Source organism: Xenopus laevis, chromosome 2L, assembly GCF_017654675.1.
Source record: "Xenopus laevis strain J_2021 chromosome 2L, Xenopus_laevis_v10.1, whole genome shotgun sequence".
Taxonomy (NCBI): Eukaryota; Metazoa; Chordata; class Amphibia; order Anura; family Pipidae; genus Xenopus; species Xenopus laevis.
Genome location: NC_054373.1, coordinates 86,697,612 through 86,719,270, shown reverse-complemented (window position 1 = coordinate 86,719,270; position 21,659 = coordinate 86,697,612). Strand labels below are relative to the sequence as shown.

The window sequence follows — 21,659 nt, the reverse complement described above, 5'->3', positions numbered from 1 at the left end:
TTATTCCTTAGCATAACCTCAAACCTTTAAACACAGGTACTACGTTACTGCAGTACCAAATACCTATATTGTTGGTAGATAAAGGGTTAATGCCCCCTCCCCCCATCTCTCGCTCATCGTTCCTAACACTCATGACCCCTGCTCACTGTGCAAAAGACACATGCCTTGCCTGCTTACCCTTAGTTCAGGCCCTGTAGTTGTGCAGTTGCCCTTGTAGCAGTCAGAGGTGCAAGATGTCCTGTCCCTGTCCACTGAGCAGATGTATTTTATGTAAACACTATTTTTATTCTATTATCAAAGCTTACACCCATAGTTTTGGTATGCTTTTAAAGCTGTGGTGCCAGTCCAGAGCTGAATGTAGATAGGATGTGAGCTGTAAAATAAACATTTTAAATACCAGTAGCTGTGCTCAGAGTGGATCTCCACCTTTTTATCTGGTTTTACAGGATATGTGTAATGATGGAGCAGTGTGCTTAAAGGCTGGTATTGTTTTGAGAGATGTTTTCAGACTTGTGTTTGACTTGGCAGGTATTCTGTACACAAGAGGAGGAAGAAGTTGAGTGGGAGATATGTGCTTAACTATAATAATTATAATTTCCAGTGAATGCAAGAATTCTCAAGAAGTCTTACAACTTTAACATTGTATTAACTTTGGTTATTTGGTTCTTGTTTGGCACTTTATAAATAAAACATGATTATGATTTCGCAGAATCCATTGTTAGCATATAATTTTTTAAAAGTAATTCAGCTTTTAGTTTAAGCATTTTTTACCGCTGATTAAATACCGGTTGTTTTCAGTGGTCTTCAGAAATAGAGGTTCCTGTGCTGTTTCACATGGCTAGCAGCTACTTAGTATAGAGGACACAGGTGCCAACACAGCCCTTTTATTTTTACATAGTTCAGACATTCGTTCGCCATATAGGACCTATCCCATGCATTCACCTTGTCTTTATTCCAATTCAGCCATGTTACCTATATTGATGCAGAGCAAATGAAAATAAACTTAAATTAAACTCCAATATGGAACAATAAAGCAACTCATGCTATGTTGACATTATAATGCTCTGACAAACTTCCCAATGATCCCAATTTTCTCAGGACTGTCCTAAACTGTAGAACCTGAAAGGGTTTATTGGAAAGTGTGGAGGGTTTGGTTTGGGACAAATAAGAGGCACTGGTTCTGGCAAATCACACTCCTTAGTGCTCATTCATAGTGCTATATGCATGCAGAGTACAGCACCAGCACAAGGTAGCCCTGTCATTGCCTCCTGTGCCCACAGGTGTTTCCTTGTGCTTTCCTCAACAATCTGCCCCTCTGGAATAATGTTGAACACAGGCAGTACTGTATGTATTTATTCACTGTGTCTACTCAATGAATAAAGCACTACCTGCATTCTTCAGCACCATATTGGATAGACACAGGTATTTGTACTCCATTCTGCACTTTGCACCCTGCCCTGTACTTTCTAAATGACCTTTTATGTTGCTGGATACAATTAACCTGTAGGGATCCTAGATAAGGAATATCTACCTTGACATATCAACCTGAAATTCGTATTTGGTCTTTTTAATTTTTCTATTAATGTATTTCTATTTTACCCCTCTCCAATATGGAATTTAAAGGGGTATTCACTTTCAGCCCAATTACCCCCCATCTATTCCTGTGTGGCATAGATTACAATTGGAATTTATGGTCGGTCAATGATCTCCAGGTATTAGTATATTGATTTATGTTTACTGACTAGCCAAGGAGCTGCAATGCCCATTCTCAGGTGTTCCTAATGAATCGGTACAAGCTACCCTTCCATATTTGTGACCAGTTCTAAGATCCTACAAACAATTTGCCAGTGTGTGTGCTTTAACTTTTACTACACTAACAATCATGTACTAGAATGCCAGCTATGTCGATTCTTTGTTTTCAGGTTTTTGTTCATTGTATGGAAACCAGGCATTACCTAGCAAAGCCTAATCATGGTCACTGTGAACAGTACTGACAGTGTTAACAAGAGCATGAAAATCAGAAATTACTGACAGAGTTAGTGAGCTCATCTAGGATGCCTGTGTGATCAAGTGTGAAAAAGACAAGGGAGGATGGGTGTGATAATAAGAGAGTTAAAATAGATTCATTTTCCCACAGATATGGCTCAATGCATTCGTGGCACAGATCTTTCTTTTGACGTGGGAATATAGCGATATATTTCAGACAGAGGCAACTTTTCACACTTCAGCTGGTATAAATAGTTGTTGCTTCTCAGATGACCATAGAGAAATGTTGAGAATTGTGCTGGATTGTTGACAGGCCTCAATCCTTGATATACATTCCAGTGTATAAATGTGTATTAAAGTGAAATATTAACATCATTGTCAAAAATTATAATTCTAAAAATAGGTTTAAAGGGGAAATGTGCCCTGCTAGTGTCATTGTTGGACCAATTTCTGTCTACTCTTTGACTGTAGACCGATAATATGTAATATTAAAGACAGGAATATATGAGTGGCATCTAAATTAAAGGGGTTGTTTACCTTTAAATTAACTTTTAGTATGATGTAGATAGTGATATTCTGAAACAATTTGCAATTGGTCTTCATTTTGTATTATGTGTGCTTTTTTGTTCAGCAGCTCTTCAGTTTGCAATTTCTGCAGCTGTTTGGTTGCTAGGGCCCAAATTACCCTAGCAACTAAGCAGTGGTGTGACTGAATGATTTGAATATGAATAGGAGAGGCCTAAAAGAAATATAATTAATAAAATGTAACAATAAAAAAGTTTTCTTGCTGCGGGGGTCGATTTAGTCAGAAATAAAGGTAAATAATTTAAAAACTATTGAAAAGAATTAGGGATGCATCGAATCCAGGATTCGGTTCAGGATTCAGCCTTTTTCAGCAGGATTCGGCCAAATCCTTCTGCCAGGCTGAACTGAACCTGAATCCTAATTTGCATATGAAAATTAGGGGCAGGGAGGGAAATTGCTTGAATTTTTGTCACAAAACAAGTAAAAAATGTTTTCCCCTTCCCACCCCTAATTTGCATATGCAGTTTGGTATTCGGCCTAATCTTTCATGAAGGTTTCGGGGGTTCGGCCGAATCTAAAATAGTGGTTTCGGTGCATCCCTAAACAAAATGAAGACCAATTGAAAAGTTTATAAGAGTAGGCCATTCTATCACATACAAATAGCTATCTGAAAGCTGAGCCATTCCTTTAAAAACATGTAGCGCAAGGAAATAAATATTTTCATTTGAATTTAAATTAGTTACTTCCTTTTAATCCATGTAAAAGAAACTATTTCTTTGAGGCAGAAGATCCAGTTTTTATTGCAGTCTGTTTGCTATCAGCTTGTGTTGTGTTTAGTCATCTTTATCTTTTGTCAGAGCAAAGCCCCACCCAGTTAGTTGTGTCAAGAGAGCCTGAGATAATAAATAATCATCATTTGGCCTCAAAGACTCTGGAAAACTAGATCAGTGCTGTATTCATTAGGTAAATGCACATCTCTGAGCTCTATTTGAGCTCTGCAGTAATTCTCCTACATGCAGAGCATTCCGCGCTGCAAAAAACATGGTATTGCACTAATTATTTCTACTTTGCACCCTGCACGTAGTAAATGGTCCCTATAATGTTTTAATAGGCTCAATTATGTACCCATTATGGGCCCTTATATGTAAATGCATTTAGGGCATTCTCTTTTCCTGGTGCTATTTACCCTCCACTTCATCACTAATTTCCAGAGGTGCAGTGTTGCCTCAAAATTTGATTGAGGGGCAGATTTACTTGCATTCACCATCTGTGGTTTGAGTCCCTGAGAAGTAACGGCAGTCATACATAAAATCAGACATAAGTGTGTGCTCCTAACTGAACCTCCCAATGCTGATTCCTAATGCTCGTCTTTCTGGGTAGCTTGTGGTCACCATCTTCTGCCCGATCGTCATTACTTTCCCCCATACACCTCTAATGTGCGCTGATAAAAATGGGAACTGTCTGTATAGCAAGTGGAGTAGTGTAATTCTAGCCATTATTGCATTCTTACCGGTAGGAAGGCATTTATGGGAGATTATTATCACTTTGTTTTTACAAAGTTGCCCGAAGTTGCATCATGAAGAAACTTCCGAAAACAAAAGTGTTACGTATGCCATCCCACCGGCGAATTGCATTCTTGCCGGTGGGAAGGCATTTCGGGGAGATTATGCCTTCCCCATGTGCCACCACCCTAAGGTGTAGCTTTGGCAACTTTACTTAGCATCAGACTGGACAGACTAATTCCCAAGGCATCTCTTTAAAGGAGAAGGAAAGGTTAAAACTAAGTAAGCCTTATCAGAAAGGTCCATCTAAATATACCAGTAAACCCCCAAAGTAATGCTGCTCTGAGTCCCCTGTCAAAAGAAACACAGCATTTCTTTCCTTCTATTGTGTACTCATGGGCTTCTGTATCAGACTTCCTGCCTGCAGCTTAAACCTCATTTCCCTGGGCAAGAGCATGCTCAGTTTGCTCCTCTTTCTCACCCCCCCCCCTTCTCTGCTGTAATCTGAGCCCAGAGCAGGGAGTGACTCAGGCAGGAAGTGATGTCACACCATGTTAATACTGCAGCTCCTATCCTAAACAAACAGAGAGTTTCTAGAGCTTTTTACTCAGGTATGGTAAAACATTCTACAGAATAAATATAGCATTCTAGATTGTATCTATTGGCAATAAAATGCCTCCGTAACTTTCCTTCTCCTTTAAATATGACCTGCCATTTCAATATATAGTGGCCTAAACAGCCCCCACCAGCCCAATAACTAGTGACTATGTAATGTTACAGCAGCCCCTCTGGAATTTGCCAGAATCCACAGACTACCAGTCTGAGCCTACTTGTAGGGTCACGTGACCAACATGTCACACCTAATTGTGCAACAATGTAGACAAAAGAAAAGGTTGCTGAGACTGTGCACATGCAATGGCCTTGGGCAATCCCTTAAAGTGGCCATATGGTGTGTTGCCACCTTTTTTTACACTAGGTATTATCGGAAAAAAACCTCAAATTTTTAGAGGTTTTCGAAGTATTTGTATTTTGAGAGTAATTCAGTTCAGCTTAATGTTCCATTCAAACTTTTTTGTTTGGGATTTTGTAATAATCTCACAACATTCGTAGTTTTTGAGTTTGTGAGTGTAGTCGTGGTTTCGAAAATGAGAGTATTGATAGATAGGCCCCCACATGTCTGTAATGAAATGAATGAACTTTCCTACAACCAATGGTCGCAGGCAAGATCACAATTGTTATGTGTATGGCCACCTTTATACCAAAGCAAAGGAAGTAGATCTTACAGGTAGTCACTTCATATAACTACTAGCAATAGTAACAGAGCAGTGCTGTGGCGATATGATCATGTAATATTCCTACCATATACAGAGAAAGTCGTTTTTTGTCTTTCCTTCTCTTTTTTCTCTTTCTTGCTTTGATTTGCTGGTAGCAAGTTTTTAGTTTTTGCATAATGTAAATTATGCATGACATATGCAAAATGGAGGTAAGCACATAAATAATCATGTAATGTTCCAAAAATGCATAATTTACAGAAAAACTGGTCTAACTGCCATTTTAGCTAATGGATTTTTACCACTGATATGGCCCCAAACAGCCCCATGTGTGCAGTAACTGACATGAAATGCCTGTCACTGAAGACATGGACTTTGAAACACTGAAATGTGCATTTTCTGGCTGAAATCCAACCCATTAGCTTAGGCTGCAGGCACACGGGATGAAGACTCCTCTGCTTTTAGTCTGCGTATTTTTGCAGGCTGAGAGAAGAGGATCTGATCCGTGCCCCTGCTTAATTCCTCCAAGCCACTCCCCCTTGTGTGTACTCATAGGAGAGGAGAGGAGCCCGAAGATGCTTATTTGGGCTGACCTCCACTGAGGATCAATTTGATGGGGCATGGAGCGGATCCTCTTCTCTCAGCCTGCAAAAATACGCAGGCTCAGAGCAGAGGAGTCTTCAGCTCCATGTACCCATAGCCTTAAGCTGGTCATAAAAAAGTTGCTGATTCAGCCCTCCAGCACAGGTTGACAGCTTATTGCCAATACATGGGTCACTTTCTGCAGCCTGGCCAATAATCAAGCAGGTTTGGAAATTCCTTAGGGCTACAACCCCTTGGCCTCCATTATTATCTGATCATTGGTCAAGGGGTTGAAATATTGGACCGTCCTGATTTGGCCTGGAGTGTTGGTGATAAAGATCCACTCATTTGCTGAAGTCTTACAGTGTATGTCAAGGATTAAGGATGTGAACAATTTTTTTCTGAGCTGGAACACATTATTCTAGTGCTTAACATATACACACGTGTGTTTGTGTGTGTGTGTGTGTGTGTAACTGCATATATTTATGTGACAGAATGAAGATCAAGGCTTTTACTCAACATTTAACCAAATGACATGTTATGCATTGACTTGCATTTTTAAACATGTTTTTAAATTTGTGTGCATGTTTTCAAATTCTTTTAATATTTCCTTTATCTCGTTTCTCTGGCAGTTATGAACAAGAAAAACGCAGAAAACAGATGTTTCCTTTTTAGGACGTGATCAGTGGAAAAAGGGGTTTCAAAATAGAAGAAAGGGGAAGTGGTTATGATACATTATCGTACCACAGAAAATACAGGTCTTATATCTGATCAAACATTACATAAGTCTAAATCTTACAGTTAGAGAGGGTAAGGGGTTGGAGGGAAGTTAGAGGGAGCAGTTATATGGTGCAACAGGAAGAGCTTATTAGAAGAATAACAAAGAGGAATGGGAGGAATAATTATTTAAAGGGGTACTACACATTAAAATTACTGTTAGTAGGAAGTAGTATTCACAGACGCTAATGTGGGTTTTTTTTTGTGTTTTTGATTTCAGAATTCCAGAAGCTTTCTTGTTGCTGTGGTCCTACCTACCCTATCAACTAGGCAAATGACAGACTAAAAGATGCATAGTAAACCTGAAGTGAAAGATAAATAAAAAGTAATAATTACAAATATGCTGCAGCTTGTCAAGGCAACAGTTCTGTTGGTTTCCAGGTGCTAGAAAGAGGCAGATGAGAGAGAGCGCAAAAACTATAAAAGTAAAAAAGAAGACCAATTGAAAAGTTGCTAATAACTGGAAAATTGATAACGTACTAAAGGTTATATTAAAGGTGAACTCCCTGATTATTGTCAAAAGCTACGCCAAAAAATAGCCTTTAATCCAGAAGAATAGGGATTGCAGCATGTGAAACCCATGGATGATGAAGCACTACATTTATCATTGTGCAATGTACAAAATGCCTAGCTTGACATGGTGTTACTTCTAGGGTTTCCCATGAGAATGGTACCTACCCCCACCACTGAGTGCGGTGAATCACATTAAAATGTTGTCACTGATCTAGCTGCACTAGATTTCGCTAATCCTGTAGGTGCCTACAATGATGCTAGAACTCCTGGGTGAATGCTGCATTGTTGGTAGAACAAGGAGTTTGCTCATTGCACCTGTGTTTGTAAATTAAAAATGAAATTACAAATGTTTACCACTGGTGGAAAGGTAGTTTCTTATTTTTTTGGGGGGAGAAAATTAATTGTGGAGTTTGAACAATGGAGTCATACAAAAACGTACTTAGAATACTCTAAATATTTAGAACACATAAGGGAATATTTATCATAGTGTGAAAATAGTTCTCCAGAGGGGGACTTCACAGTTCATTGTTTAATTATATACCGGTAGACTTTGAATTGCACATTTATTAAAGGGTGAAAATAGAGTTCACCCTTTAATAAATATGCCCAAAAGTGTTTGGAGACTAGTGTACCTGCTCCTACTGCAACCATAGTAGTAGTATTTTAATACAGAGGAAAGTTACTCAAGCTTAGCTTACCATGCATAACATATCTGGAGCTTAGTATGCTGGCATCACTCACAAGTATTGTTCAGACTTGATACATATTAGTTTAGGATGTGGCTAGATGCCTACCAAACTGGTTTTTTAATTTTATGTGGAGAATTCTACTCTTAGAGACTGATGCTTTTGACTTAAGAAAAACAGCTTTTGTAGAAAGTTTTCCACTTCTTCCTTCATTAAACATTTGTCAAAATAATTCCTGTGTGAAATGCCTTTTCTTGAAAATGCTTTTGCAACAACCTGCATAGGAGAATGTCATAATTATTCTTCCTTTCTGGGTTTACTCTTGGCAAAGTAAAACACCTCAGGGATTGAATTAAACCAGTCTTTCCAGTGCTAGCTATTGTAACATGGAGGCAAATATGTCCTTATGTAAAATTTGTTAGGAAGAATAATTTCCTGGAACTCCTTTTATATTTTAGCTTCACTTTGTCTATAATTCATAAACAGTATAGGCACTTTCCATTATCTTACCAGACAATGGGGGTTATGTAATTAAAGGTCCAAAGTTTGCTATATTTCTAATTACCTATATAAATCAGCAGATAGCATTTACTGGTCACCTGTTTAAAAACAAGCATCTAATTTGCTGCCATAGCTAGGCAAATGTTGTGCCTTTTATGGGGGGGGGATATGTGTAAGTTGTCAATGGCTCTGTGCAACATTTAAAATAGGGATCCCATACATCATGGATTTCTGAGGACTATCTTTTTTTCAATGCTGCATCTTATCAAAGGGTGAAAATATTATTAACTGTAACATTTATTTATATAGCGCCAGCATATTTTGCAGCGCTGTATATCTTATTTGTTGTTTTGTTAATCCAAAATTGGTCATGGTTTGCAAAAAATCTTTGGTGCCATATCCCCTCTCCCCCCGCATGCGGTCCAGGATGGATATGAATGTGGCCCAGCTTTAAACCCTCAGTTCCTGAGGAAACGTCATAATAATATAACAATAAGTCTATTTAATATCCAGGTGTCCCATATTCCAGTGTATAGCTCCATCTGGTTATCCAACTGGTATTGTAGTTCTTTTCTGTGTATTTTCTTTACCTTTACAAATCAAAAGTGTTTGTGTATTTCATGTGTGACCCCAGACAATTTTTCTTTTTCCAATGTGGCCCAGGGAAGCCAAAAGGTTGGACACCCCTGCTTTAGACTGTAGTGAACTAAACTGTGCTGAATTAACACTCCCCCTATTGATAGATATGGCTCTTCAGTCTAATTGTATTACCTAAACACTAAAATACTAGCCATTACTGACAAACTCAGGAAACCTGGGACACATCATGTATTAAAAAAGCATTGCTACAAAGGTGCAGTTCCTATGTTAGTTACTAAATTGTCATTCTTCTCTTAGGGCCATGCCTTAGGTCCATTTACAAATATGTCGCTCGGGCCCAGCTAACCAAATATTTTGGACACAATTACTGTAAGAAGAGCATTTTCAGATTGGGCTAGGTGTGGCATAAGATGCAAACAAACTTACATGTCCATATCCCGCGTTCCTCAAACTGGGCACACCTCCCGCTACAGTAGGCACCTCCACATACTGGTCTCCAATTCAGTCAAATGTAGGTGTGGCGTAAGCCAGCAGAATTGCAAATGAAAGCCCAAGTTGCTCAGCCATAATGTTTATAGTTGTCGTCACAGGTATTTGCTTGACGGTGCTGCCATCTATTTTTTTTTTTCTTGTTAAAAAGAGTATAAGCTCTTTTGGGCAGGGTCCTCTTCATCTTTTGTATCAGTTACTGGTCTCTATGTATGTAATTCAGTATGTTATTTATATAAGACCATTTATTGTACAGCACTGCAGAATATGTTAGAATTCTTAAAATACATGTTAATAATAACAGTAATAATAAGAGTTCAGTACGGCTGTCAGACATATTGGAGTACTCTGAAAGTGGGCGATCAAGAGCCCAAAATGGAATCCCTTTATAAGCATCTATTGAGCATGTGAGTCCTATTTTTGTTTTATGTACAAAAAATAGCAATTATGGTTTACTTAGGATACTGTGCAGCCAATACTACTGTACAGATTATTTTGTTCCTATATGTGTTCTGTTAGGATAAGTCTGCGTATATGTCTGTTTGTCAGGAAGTACATATGACATCAAAATATTCTCCCCCTTTACTTTTGAGGTGTTAAGTTTCCAGTTAATATGTGCAATGTATTGGACTGAGGGTTCGGATTTGTTTACACAACTCATTTATCAAGTGCCTGATGTAAACTGTTGTATTGTGTATTTGTTCTTTCTCTGTCTGTAAATCAATAGGACTCAATCCACTCTATGGTTTGCCAGCTTCCAAAAAAACAGTTGGTAAGAAAGACAGTGAAGGATTTGTGTACTCTTATTTGCATTTGTATAAAGCCTTTACCTGCTCCAGAATGTGGGATATTTGACTACATAATTCTATCTCTCCATCACCTTGCATACCGAAAAGCAGCCCTTCTGGGACATGGGAGATATGCTTCTCAAACTAATTGACTTAAATTTTGTTTGTCCTCAAACAGAGTTGATAGAGTTTATTTATACAAACAAGGGTCAAAAGCAATACATTGATGTGCTGACAAAATTGAAACTGGGAACTATGGGCGGAGACATGCAAATTGCTTGTTTTACACATAAAGGCCAGGAAGGTTGAGGCAAAAAAAAAAATTTCCATCTCAAGAAAGAAATCCAGTTTCTCAGATCCAGTTTCAGATTTTCAGATATTTATCATGTCTCCTCAAAAGCTTTATTTAAATATAAATCTTTCTTTCCCTGCTAATCTCTAGTTGCTCAATGTGACCATAATAAATACCTAAGAATAAAAAAACACAAAACTGATCTTCAAGAACTCAATAAATCTGCCCTATAATGATAATTTAATATGCACTTTCCAAAGTACATTTAAAGTATGACATTTTTAAATTGTATCATTTGTAGGCTGTTTGAGGGCAAACCTTGAATATGTGCAACCTTAGGCTCCATTTTTATACAAGCCAGGTCCGAACTTCCCCCCAAAGTCCCAATAAATAGCTACTGTCTATGGCATCTTACAGAAATCCACAAGTTGCCACTCCAGGCCTGCACACAGCAATCAATCAGCACTTAGCAATAATTTGGAGCAATCATCTAATTGGTTGTCATGGGTTAAAAGACAGGAAACTAACGATTATTATAGCTTTACCTTCGTTGCTATAAGTGGGCTATTGAAGATAGTAACGAACCATAGGCAGATGGTTATTTTTATATTTGGGGAGGCTAATTAAAGATATAAGATTTTCTATACAGATTCCTGCCTCAGTTTTCCAGGGCAGTTCCATGTGGAATACTCCAGAACACAGCAGAATAAATGTAATGGCATAACAACGGTACATATTTCATTTTTAATACATCCTTGAACATAGCAGCATAAATACATTGTCACTACCATGTATAATGCCCTCAGACCAGTGACAGTTTCATGTATAATACTACAGAACATTTTTTCAGATAAAATAGTGCCAATTTCATGCATAATAACCACAGAACATGTTGCAGGATAAATGCATTTTACATTCTCCCAGATATGTCAAGATAAAGTTCCAAGTACAATATGTTCCAGATGTGCCACACATAAGTAAACCAAGGCTTTATTCTGGCCTCTGTCATGCGATGCAGTGATAATGCAGTTTCACTGGTTCACCTTATTTGCTAAAGTCTGACCTTTGCAGTGGCATAACTACGACTGGAGGAGCGGGGGGGGGGTTTGGAAACCCGTTATCGAGAAAGTTCTGAATTTTATCCAAATAATTTACATTTTTAAAAATGATTTACTTTTTTCTCTGTAATAATAAAACAGTACCTTGTACTTGATGCAAACTTAGATATAAGTAATTCTTATATAAAGCAATATTTAATGTTTAATTATTTTTCTAGTAGATTGAAGGTATGAAGATCCAAATTACGGAAGTTCCATTATCCAGAAAATCCCAGGTCCCAAGCATTCCAGATATCAGGCCCCATACCGGTATCTTCCCTTTTGCAAACATATTTGTAGGACTGTCTGGCTGGAGGCCTTGGGGATGCATGTGTCCCTCCTGGGCTTTTATGACTCCCATCCCTATATATTACCTAGGCTGAATTTACCCATTTATCCAACCTTGTGTGAACCATAAACAACATGATCTGGTAATGTAGTTAGTAGATAATCTAGATAATCAAAAATGTGGACACCATTGCTATATTTTGGTTCTGTTAGTTGATAATAATATATATGGCTATAAACAAATGTGTAAGTTTCAAAAAGTTGTAGCAAAGTAAAAGTAGCTGTGCATTTGTTCACCCATTTATAGTAGGGTCATTTATATATACGCAGGCACATTTCCCCAGCAAAAACAGTTTCTTACTAAACAAACTCTCAAGACTAGACACAGACAGAGGCAATATTTGCCCTAGTCCTGTAAAGCATAGGAAACTAGCAGGCGTTTGTGTTTATTATTCTCACAAGACCAGAAAGTTAACTGCTGATTGGTTACTTTTGTTGACAGGGTTAAGAGAAAATATGCATGTAAACCAGTAAGTGCACTTAAAGAATTTCAAAATAAATTAAAACAAATATCAACACAAATGTGAAAATTCCACAACAGGATGAAGTGTACAACATATATTCAGGGCTGCTATTATAGTGTATTGAAACATCTTACTAAAAGAAATTGTAGTGTGGGTGTTAACACAAAACCCATAAAGAATCAGTACTAGATGTAAAAGATACATGAATAAAGACCAGCAAAACAAGCAGTAAAGCACACTAGCCTTCCTATATGTTCATTTTTCTCTCTTATTATTAACATTTTTCTGATCTGATTCTCTTGTAGTCTAGATCCATCTCTGAGTGTCAGACTCTTGGGTAACACTGGACTGGTTGTGAGTTTGATTCAGAGAGACTACTATAGTTTACAACATTCAGTGTTGGACTGGCCCACAGGGATACCAGGAAAACTCCCGGTGGGTCCAGGTGTCAGTGGGCCCTCCTGCTTCAAAACATTTGGCATATTTCATGCCCATTACCTATTTCTATGAGAACAAAGAGACTAAATAGATTGAATAAGAGATTATATTATGTAAAGAAAAGAGACTAGCAGAATAGAGGTTACATGAGGAGAGGAATTATAATAGTACTGAGAGTGGGCCCCTGATCTAAGGTCTATGGTGGGCCCCTGGTCTAAGATTTTTGGGTGGGCCCCTGGTGTCCCAGTCCGACACTGTCAACATTGTATATAAACAAGCTGCTGTGTAGCCATGCAAAAAAGCAGAAAAGGCAAAAGTTTACCATAGCTAATAACAGATAAGCTCTAGAAAACACAGTGGGTTTAGTTCTAACACAGCAAAAACAGTGGTCAAATGTCATTCACATCTCTACTGGACTACACAGGGCATTTGTTGCTGTGAAATAGTTTATTTGTAGGTACTAGATCAAACACCTGAACTAAAAAAATGTTTGGAAGGTGACCTAACCCTGGTTTCTACTTAGCAACAATCATACCTATCTTCTCTGCTGAGTAAACTGTAGAATGACTAAAAACAGTGCTCATTCTAGACTTTCCAATCCCTTTTGCCTTCAAGTGCCTATTAGAGATTTAGCTGCTGTCTGCAGAGGCCAATGGTCACCAATGCGGAACCCAGTCAACATTTCAGCTCTTGAAATTATATTCAGACAAATAAATAATTTGGGGGTTTCTTCCCAAATAACAGTATCATAAATCCCTGCTTCATGGGTTTGTCTCACAGTATGACATATTTGATCAAGACCATATTTAATATGTTATATTCCAAGAAATATTAGTATTACCGTAGTCATTGTGATATAATCTAGTACAAATACATCCCAGAGGGGCTCATTTATAAACAGTAACCCATGGCAACCAATCAAAGGTTTGCTTTCACCGTTGAACCTACAGGTGGCTGAAAAAAAGCCAGCCACTGGTTACTATGGGTTACTGCCCAGGTGCACAGTGTTTTTTGTAGAAAACAAGCATATAGTATAAAGTATCTACATAGACTACATTCTACATTATTTATTGAGTATTTTAGCATTCCTTGTTTAATTCATGTTGAAAAAATAAAAGAAGACAATAATAGATAGAAATATTTTGTCTTCAAACTGGGTAACAGACACACCGGCAGCAATAACAATAAATCTGTCTAAACACATTAACAGGGTTTTAATTAGAGATCAGCACATACAGTGCATTCCTTCATCTAATGTGAATCCGTACTCTTTGTTCTGCATTTCCATATTCCTAAGAAATGTTCAGCCTCAAGGAACAGAAAAAGTAAGGGCACGCCATGTGGATGATCTGATTTTCTTCCCTTGCACTTTGTTCACAGCCTCAGAATAAAGCTAGCCATAGATGTAAAGATTTTTAAAAGATCCAATTGTTATCGTGAGACCACGATTATTTCGAAATGATCTTTAAATGTACGATGTGTCCATCAACTAAAAAGACCAATTCAGGCGATATTGCCAGCAAAACTGAGGAGTAGCTGCCTGCCTAGCCCTGCAAACATAGATAGATTGCACTGGTTGCACTGGAACTGATAAACAGGGGTGCTTCGCCAATGAGGCGAGTTGAGGCTGTCGCCTCAGGCGGCAGCGCCCCACTAGGTACCAGGGGCAGCAAATATACATATATATATATATATATAGCAAAATTTTCCAGACCAGCACTCCCTTTTGGTGAAAAATCAACAATCTTTTATTGTGACATGGTATCTTATTCCAACGTTTCGATCCCGATAGGGATCTTTTTCAAGGAAGATCCACAGTGCTAACGGTTAGCACTGTGGATCTTCCTTGAAAAAGATCCCTATCGGGATCGAAACGTTGGAATAAGATACCATGTCACAATAAAAGATTGTTGATTTTTCACCAAAAGGGAGTGCTGGTCTGGAAAATTTTGCTGTATGTCAATATTACCGTGCACCCCTATTTATCCATTGCCTTGGAGTGCGGATACTCATCAAAGAAGTATATATATATATATATATATATATATATATATATATATATATATATAAGAGCAAATTTCCAGGGGAGGGGGGGCAGCAGCAGTTGGTGGCGGAGGGGCCAGGATTGCCCCTGCTGATAAATATTTTTAAACCTGGCCGATCAATTTTCTGACAGATATTGGCCAAAAAATCGGAAGATGTATGATTGTTCGAATCCCACTAATCGCACGATAATTTGATGGATTAATCGGACTGCACTGAAATCGGTCGTTCACCAAAGAAGAATCATCGCGTCTATAGGGACCTTAAAAGTGATTCTGCTCTCATCTGCTCCTTCATGTAGCTCCACTGCCTGTGAGCAGCTACACTTAGTAGTAAGCAATTTACACTCCCACACCTTGGCACTCTGAAGAAGCGAATCCCTTATGGACAATGAAAGAGTAATCGGCCACCTCACAAACACCTCACAAGCACATCTGCATATTGTGCCCTATTAGTCTAGTCTTTCTATTTTCAAGACCTTGGTGTTTTTTTCTGTGCGGTCGCCAACAGTTTTTTTTAAATGTTTAGAGACATTCGTTGTTGGGTACATCAGGTGGACAGAATAATGGCACAAGCAGATAAGTATGACGAACATTAAGGCCAAAGGCATAATCCCTAATAGTTCTTTTACATGTATTAAAGGTTCAGATTTAAATAAAAATGTTAAAAATTTTTAAATACATTTTTATATGCCTATTTAGGTCATCGCCATATTGTGCTATAAATCTTGTGGGTTTTTTTGGCAGCATTGCAAAAGAAAAGCATTAATGAATGGTTTACATTAATTTCCAATTAAATAATAACAATTTGCAATTAATCAATGTATTATGAAATTTAATTGTGGGCCATTAATATTATTTATCTATTAAAGGTATATTATTAGCTAGAATGCTTGGGACTGTAATTTGGAGCACCATTCAATAAGGCTACTGTAGAACACTGTAATTTCATTTTATATAATGTATTATCAATTCATTTATTAACAATACATTAATAATACATTGTTGTTTCAGGCCGACCTCCGCTCTGCTGTGTGTGACTGTATGCAAGAGAAAGCGGTTCAAATGGAGTGGATCTGCTTTTCTCAGCTTGAAAAAAATACACAAGCTGAGAGCCAGCTGAGCTCCATCTGCCCTTTTCCTTAACTTTATTTACATTTTCATTACCTGGATAGACAGTTATACAGTAGATATATATGTATGTATATATATATATATATATATATATATATATATATATATATATATATATATATATATATATATATATATATGTGTGTGTACTGTTTGAATCAGCAAGTGTGAATATGAACTGTTTTCATTTATCTTTTAAAAAATCTTCAGCTAGACTTTTTTTTCAACATATTATCTAAGCACTGCAAACAAACCCAAACTGCACTAAAATTAACCATCTGCACGGTAAGATTGTAGCAATTCGGAAGTCCCTTATCTGGAATATTTATATTGAAGTTTGTTGTGTAGATGTGTGGCAGTACTATGTAAGTGCAAGCACCAACTATGCTGCTTGGATTCTCCAGTTGTCCTACCGTATATTGAGTATTGCACCATAAAGGTACCATGTTGCATAATGCACAAGTTATTTTGTCTGCATAAAAATTACATAAGCACAGCAAGACTAGCAACATAGGCAAACATATAAGACAGATATAGGTTGGCAGTTTGGCCATTTTTAACCAAATTTGCAATTTTGGTATTAGATGAAAAAGACTGACTTTCTAGTGAGGCCTGCTAAGCATGATATCAGCCCACAGAGCTCATTTACAAATGACAGGAAAGCCCCATGGGCACTCTTCATGTATATACAAAGACAAGTATACTATACTATAAAAAATAAATTCCAGCTGTTTACATTTTGTTTCTCCTTTGGAATTGCTGTATTTGATATGCAGAATATGTTGTTTAGTTGGCAAACTATGCATGTCTTTCTACTAGTGTCCATTGTGTTTAGTTCCACATCACATGGACCATTTTACCATTATTTTTTCACTCAATCAATTGATAGGCTTGGCCCCTAGAATATAAAGTTAATGACAGGTTTAAACTGACTAAACAGTTCTACTCATTAAATCCAATTGATACAGACAGGTTGTGAATGGGCCAAATCGAATTAAATATGTTTGTGTATGGCCATCTAAAGGCATTTTCCTTACACATTTATAAAACTGAATCATATATAGTGAAAATATGTTTTCTTGGTGTACTAGAGTGAGGCAACAATACAGCTCCCAGCCATTTGGCTTAATTGCAAATACGGAGAGGTTGAATGTTTTGGTCAGCAATGTACTCTTGTTTGCAAATAGAAAACAAACAAAAGATAATGCCTGCTTGTAAATTGTGTTTATTTTGCTTTTAGCTGTATGGCTCTGCTATTAAGCACAGAGTGTAACAGGATAAGCAAAAGGAGCAACTGCTTAAAAAGTCCCAAGAGGGCCATGCCATAAAAGAGTCTTATACCGTTCCATGGTTGATCATAACCCTATATTATCATTGTGTATCATGTTGTCACAATTACAACAAGATAATTTTGTGCTATATAAGCCTGTGGGCACACAGGCTGAAGAGGTCCGCTGCTCTCAGCCTCAGGGTGGTGGCACATGTAGAATTTTGTGGAGATTAGTCGCCCAGCAGCAAATATTCTCTTCTTCGGGCAACTAATCCCCCCGAAATGCCCTCTTGCTGGCTGGAATGCTTCGGTTTTCCGACTAATCTCCCCAAAACGCTAAGTGTGCCACCACCCTGAAGTGGATCCACTCTGTTTCCCTGCTCAACTGATTTGAATTGGATCTATCTGCATGCACATACACAAAGTGGAGTGAAAGGAGGCATCTCTGGACTGACCTCCGTTGCATGTGCACACACAGGCAGATCAAATTCAGATTAAATTAGCAGGGACATGGAGTGAATCCGCTTCTCTCAGCCTGCAAAAATACAGAGGCTGAGAGCAGCGGAGCCCGTGTGCCCACAGGCTAAGGATAGGGACAAATGTAGCGGATCTTGGCCTGCAGAGAAATACAGGCCGAGAATCCGCTTCTCCTCTACTGTTCCATGTACTTGCACCGGCTCGGGTGCAGGCAGACGTGGCAGATTTTGGCGCAGAGATTCGCTATGTCTGTCCCAAGCCTAAGATTCTAGAAACTTTAGATAAGGAGGAGCAGAAAAATCCCTTGTAGGTTGAATCATAATGTCCTGGGTACATTAATAGGCAACAAAGGTTTGGAAGTTAGGTGTAGATGAGTGGAACTTTAGTAGTTGCAGTAGTAATTAATGTGAAAAGTCTTTATTCTAGCAATGCCACGCCTTTCTTTGTAGCTCAAAATCAGACCCTTTAAGAAACAGCACAGGACTACAAAATTTGCAACTTGCAAGGCAAATAATACTTGATGCTAGGCACAAGGGACACCCTTGGGGTGTAAGCAATTGTGCTTGTGGTTGTTCAGAAAACAATTAATTGTCTTCTTTTTGTATATTAGAAATTTCAAATAATAATAAATAAAAGTGCCAATTGTTCTAGACCAAAATCTGGCACAGTGAATATGCCTGAAGCAAGAAGAAAAATGTGAATACCTGAAAGAAAGGGTGGCTGCTCCTCAGCTAGGGATAGAGAAAGAAACATCCTGCTAAATGCATTCTAACTGCCCCTCCCCCAAAAGTACATTAGGATTACAATTACTATCTGCTGTTTAACAAACAATGGACAGAATTGTTCTTCAACTCAATTTGTGGATCCTGTGAGGCAACACGCAATCTGTTCTCAAAACAGGCATTTTCTTCTAAGCAGTCCAATGCATTTTGCAGCCTAATGCAGAAATTAGCCCCTTGCCACCTACCACAGAAAGTAGAATCACTCCGAAGGTCTCATTGTTATTCTCTTGTCCATATGTACACTAATGTTAAGCCTTGCTTATAAGTATTTCAGATGCTGCATAAGTATAGTTTAATATCTATGTCTACCTCAAAGTGATGGTACAAAACTGGGGCTTGGATTGCTGTTTATATTAAAGTCGTGCCTTAGCTTCTTCTCTTTAATCACGTACCCTGTAATTAAAACCTATCTTGTTTTGGATAATTTTCTAAGGCACTGCATGAAACTAATGTAAATAGGATTACATTGTGAAAGTCACCCTGCAGTGCTTTTATTCTCCTCTCCCCTGTAAAGATATCCTAGTGTTTTTTGTTTAACTTTGTTAATTTAAGGAATCATTTTACGCAATGGTATGATATATATTTTGCTCATTTATTAACCAGAATCACATTTTATGTTTAACCAAAATAATCCTTTAGATTGTATGCTCTTTCGGCAGGGTCCTCTTTACCATTTGCATTTGTTGGTTTGTTTTTGTATGTTTAATTTATACACCTATTTATTGTACAATGGAATATTGGAATATGTTGGTATTTAATAAATGTATTATTATTATGAATAATAATAATAATATAAACAGATTTTGTGTTTAGGATCTCTTATTACTTGTTTGTAAATGTGTTGACTATTGTGTTATATAAAACCATGCACAATCATGTTGCTCTTTGAATAAAGCATAATAGTAATACTTTACAATATCTAATATCAGTATGCCTGGTAATTTAACATGTTTAAAAACTGCAAATTTAATTTTCCAATATATAAGCAAAGACTGCATTTATTTGCTGTCCGAATGAATGAAGAAAGAAAAGAGATTTGTTATAGTCCCCAACATTCGGTTTCTTTGTAGGACTTCATATCATAATATTTTGGCACAATCTATGGATTTAGGTAAATGACAGTGGGGCTGCGATAAGATGCTATAGACAGTGATTATTTATTGGGTCTGTGGGTGGCTGTTTGGGCCTCTTTGTATTGGAAATGCCTTGGATTATTTTGAATCTCAGGCTATGGCCACTCTGGGCTGATTCTCAGCCTGCGGATAAACACAGGCTGAGAATCAGCCCCTACACTCAAGTGCAGGCACATGGAGTGGATTTTGTTGCTAAATGCATGAGTATGTGTTTTAGCAACAATTCATAGGCTGGTTTGTTGGTAAACTACATGGGTGTGCGTTTCTCAGCCTGCGTTTATCCACAGTCTGAGAATCAGCACAATGTAGCCATATCCTCAGTCTGGACCTATGCCTGAGCAAAGGTGTATACCTGGGCTGTGTATACTAGTTATGGAAATGGCAACAGTTGCACAACATCTAATTTAGCGCACACACACAATTTGGATGAATATGCACAATTCAGCAATGGAGTTTCATGACCATATATAAACACAAGGCCTAATGCCAAGTGTTTTTATCCAGGTCATGGAACTCTGGGTGTCTTCTAATATCCTCATATTTTCCAACAAAGGGTACTTTATTTATTATAATAAACAAGTTTTAGAGAGTCATGTGACCAAAATGACATCACTACTCACTGTTTATAACTGATGACATCACTAGTCACCGTTTATAAGTATATCATTTACAAGATATTCATGGCTTTTGCGTAATATATATATATATATATATATATATATATATATATATTTTTTTTTTCTTTCAGTAAAAAAAAGACCGCACTCAAAGGGCTTGTCATGAAAAAAAGCCACAAGGGCTGTGATTTTATTTCTCAACGTTTCTGCTATCAAACTCTAGCCGTCCTCAGGATATATATATATATATATATATACCCCAAACGAATCCGCACTCACAGGTCTTAAGTTAAATTAAAAATATTTATTAGAACAGATGGCTAACGTTTCAGCCTCTCCGAGGCCTTTCTCAAAGTATTCATTCTTCAATAATGACTATGGTAGCTCTGACGTTTGCTGTTTGTCAGAAACAGAGCGACTCCCTTTATGATAGAAAAACCACAGATTCATTGCACTTCATTATAAGGTATGCATTACAATTAAATCTAACAGTATATTTTAACTAGAAACAATGTTAAAACTAGTTTAAAACCAATATATCAGGACACTGTTCCTTTGTAACTATTTTGTAACAATATGATGACTACTTATGCTCTAATTTGTAACTTTGTTTCCAGTGTCACTGATGTAACATTCTTAGAGGATGTCTAAAGGTCCTGACTTAAATGCTACCTGATTCCTCACTTATTACCCCCAAACATTACATCCCTAACTGGACGTAACCCTCAATAAATGGTCCTCACACTAGCTCTAATATGTGTATTGACTCCATCATTCCAGTTGTGCATATCAATAACCTCATGGGTGCTGCTCTATCAACGCTGCCCACTACGGTGCACTACTAGTATAAATCATGCTTATTTCGTCTCATGTACACCCCCTCACGTGACACTACTCATCGTGCACCCCTATATAAACCCTCATACTTCATTGATTATAAATAAAAATATAAAAGCCCTATGTGTTATCTGTCATCCTCCGACATTAATTACATTCTGTCTTTAATCAACCCTCTAGTGAATCTATATACATGCCCTTATTATCAACAAGAGGCTGTTTCATACAATAATGAACAAAACAATTCAACGGTGTAAAATACAATAAAAAGAGAATAAAAATTTAGCATTTGCATTAGGGTTGCTACCTGGCCAGTATTTTACTGGCCTGACCGGTAAAAATGATGGTTGATCCCAATGTTAGGAAAAAAATATATAGGAAAAATATATAGAAAGGCTGGTATTTTTTTCTGGAAAAAGTGTCAACCCTAATCAGCATTGGCCAAATTGCCCTGCTTGGCCCAGCAGCAACACATTTTGAACACAGCTTCTTTATACACTGTTTTATT

General features: G+C 37.6%; 1 long non-coding RNA gene across 1 annotated transcript; it reads left to right on the top strand.

The window, feature by feature from the left end:
* The first annotated feature begins 5,849 nt into the window (after positions 1-5,849).
* Positions 5,850-8,074, top strand: LOC108708228. Its single transcript, XR_001934421.2, has 2 exons — positions 5,850-6,624; positions 6,864-8,074. It is a non-coding gene; the product is annotated as an uncharacterized LOC108708228 (long non-coding RNA).
* The last annotated feature ends 13,585 nt before the right edge of the window (positions 8,075-21,659 follow it).